Source organism: Grammomys surdaster, unplaced genomic scaffold (assembly GCF_004785775.1).
Source record: "Grammomys surdaster isolate TR1022 unplaced genomic scaffold, NIH_TR_1.0 63, whole genome shotgun sequence".
Lineage (NCBI taxonomy): Eukaryota > Metazoa > Chordata > Mammalia > Rodentia > Muridae > Grammomys > Grammomys surdaster.
Window position 1 is genome coordinate 19,399,563 of NW_021604565.1, and position 2,880 is coordinate 19,402,442.

The 2,880-nt window shown below is 36.7% G+C and overlaps 2 non-coding genes across 2 annotated transcripts; both read left to right on the forward strand.

Annotated features, from left to right (window-relative positions):
• The first annotated feature begins 2,144 nt into the window (after positions 1-2,144).
• On the forward strand, positions 2,145-2,206 carry LOC114621913. Its single transcript, XR_003711491.1, has one exon. It is a non-coding gene; the product is annotated as a U7 small nuclear RNA (small nuclear RNA).
• Positions 2,207-2,219: 13 nt separating this feature from the next.
• Positions 2,220-2,282, forward strand: LOC114621927. Its single transcript, XR_003711498.1, has one exon. It is a non-coding gene; the product is annotated as a U7 small nuclear RNA (small nuclear RNA).
• The last annotated feature ends 598 nt before the right edge of the window (positions 2,283-2,880 follow it).

Consider the following 2,880-nt stretch of genomic DNA (forward strand, 5'->3'; position numbering starts at 1 on the left):
GTATAAAAATTATTTTCTCTCCCATTCTGTAGGCTGCATACACACTCTGTTGTTATTTGCTTTCCTGTTGTTAAGGGTTCAATATGTAACCCATGTGAGAACAAAACTCTTTATAGACCAGGCTGGCACTGAGTTTATAATCTATCCACCTCTACCTCTCAAGTTCTAGGATGACTGGAATGTACTACCATGCCTGGTTAATTCCAGTATCATTTGTTAATGAGGCTGTCTTTCCTCTAATGAATGCTTTTGATAACTTTGTTGAAAGCCATGGGGCTATAGCTTCATGTATTTACTTCTGGAATTGTATTTGATCCCATTGATTTACCTGTCTGTTTATGTGCCTATGCCATGATGTTATGTTACTTTGGCTTTAGAGTCTAGTTAGAAATCAGGTACTAAAAAACACTAGGATTGGTTGTTTGTTTGTTTGTTTTGTTTTTGATTCAAGATTGCTTCAGATATTCAAGGTCTTTTGTGCTTTTTAGAACATTTTTGTTCTATAATCTTTACCACAGAAATCTTTAAGTGCCATCATTAGATTTTATTCCTAGATATTTTTTCTGGTGCTGTTATTTTATGAATTAATTGTCATTTATTTTTTGCTAGGCTCTGCATGGCCATGGAAGGGATGGCATGACATGGTTCCCACTGCTGGAGCAGGACCAACAGGGTGTGGTTCTCTGTGAATGTTGATGGTTGCTATGGGCATAAAGATTGTTTATATAATAACATATATATTTTACTTTATGCTCCTCCTTTGAGAGAATGTTCTTCTTTGCTGGGTAGATGACTCAATAATAATCAGAAACAGCACCATTCCTGGAAGCAACAGTGTGTTCTGTGAGCTGAGACCTTCAGGACAGACCTCCTGGCTGTGGGAAAGAATTCTGAAAACATGAATCCAAGACTACATAGATCAATATAAGGGCTATCCTTTACGGGATTTCTGAACTGTGCAAACTATAAGGATGCAATATAAATTATATGAGGGTGAAGTGGAAATTTCTAGTTTCTTTGCAGACTCAGTTGTGTCAGGTAATGTTTTTCTGGAAACTGTCTTATAAGAGGATGTTTTTGCTGAAGCAGACATGTAGGAGGATGTTTTGCTGAGAAAAGACATGTGGTGTTTTTTCTGGAAGCAGTCTGGAAAAAGGACATACAATAATTTCCTAGAGCAGATGCTTGAGAGAACACATGATATTTTGAAAGGGTATAAATATAACAGATCAGACAGTGGACAATGCTGTATGGTATTGGTTTGCCTTTCCTTTGCTGGTCATTGTTGGACTTTGTTGACAAGGCTTTGTGGTTTTGGTTCGCCTTGCCACTCTTTACTGGCCATCATTTGTTGTGACTTTATAGAGAGAAACACCACCAAAGAACTTCTGGTGGTTTTCTCGTAGTTTCTTGCTGCTTCTGCAGCCTCAACTGATTGGCAAAGCCTTGTAGTTTCTTCTGGATAGAATTACCATGCTGATTCATGAATGGTGTTTGCAAGTGGATCAAGCTGCTGCTGCTGATTCATATGAACTGAACTGCTGATATCCTGACAACACAGATTGGATTTGCTCCAGAGAACTATTTCTAAGCATGCCCACATCCACCTTTGTCCTTTTAACCTTTCTTTTCCACTATCTCTGGTGGGTGGTGGGCTAGAGAGGAAGTTAAAGCATTTAAGAACCTTTATTAAAAGTAGGTTTTGAAAAATATAAGCCTACATAAGGGGCTTCACAGACCTAAAAGAACAGAGTCAGCTGCACTAAAGAACCAGTTTGTCAGAAAGATATTAAAGACATAAAGAGATTTAGAGAGTGGTCATCTCAGGACAAGATTCCAACCAACTAAGTTTAATATTTGTGTTTACAAAGACAAGTCAATTTCTGAACTTATTTATTGTGTCTAAAAAGATGTACTTGTTGTCTTTTTCTAAGAATCAAGGGGCTAATGTCATAAAATGCTGATTTCAATAGGGAAACTGGGAAAAGGGGAAATGACTGCATTCATATTTAAATAGAAATAGGCTTTAGTCTGCAAAATAAAGTTATCTAGAGAGAACTGTTTGGAGAGCTAGCATAGCTCATTTAGAATTTTTTTAACAGCTCTCCTGACTTTGGTTGCAAAGCCCAAAGAGCTATTTAGAGAGCTAATACAGCTCTTTTAGAATTTCTCTAGCAGGTTTTCTGACTTTGCTCAGAAAACTAAAAATGTTTTTAGAGAGCTGTTATAGCTCTGTTAGAATTTTGTCTAGCAGGTTTTCTGACTTTGTTTGGAAAACCAAGAGCTATCCAGAGCGTTATTACAGCTCTTCTAGAATGTTTGGGACCAAAGTCAGAAAACCCATGAGCTACCTACAGAACTATCTAGAGAGCTATCTCTAGCAAACCACCGAGTTGTCAGCTTGAACTGATTATTGACTTTGACTTGTTTTGTCTGCTGCTCCCAAGCACTCCTTCCTTAGAACTCCTAACCAAGCTGAGGCTGGTCCTCAGCAAATATTAGACCTAAAATACAAAGAAATGGGCTCACTGTGACATCTTAAATACTAATACGACACACACAAATAAGATAATTTCTCTAATTTCTTTCTCAGTAGGCCTGTTGCTGATGTACAAAAATGTTACTGATTTATGTACGTTCAGTTTGAATCCTGACATTTTACAGAATTTTACAACAAGTTAAAAGTCTTTGGTGAAGAATTCAGAATGTTTTAAAAATATGATCAAGCGATATGCAAGTAAAGATACTTAACTTCTTCCTTTATATTCATATTCCTTTTAAGTTTTTCTCACTTCATTGTTCTGACTAAAGTATCAAGCATTTTATTGGGTATCTAACTTTAATTTCGGGAGCATTTATCATGAAGAAATTTGAATTTTG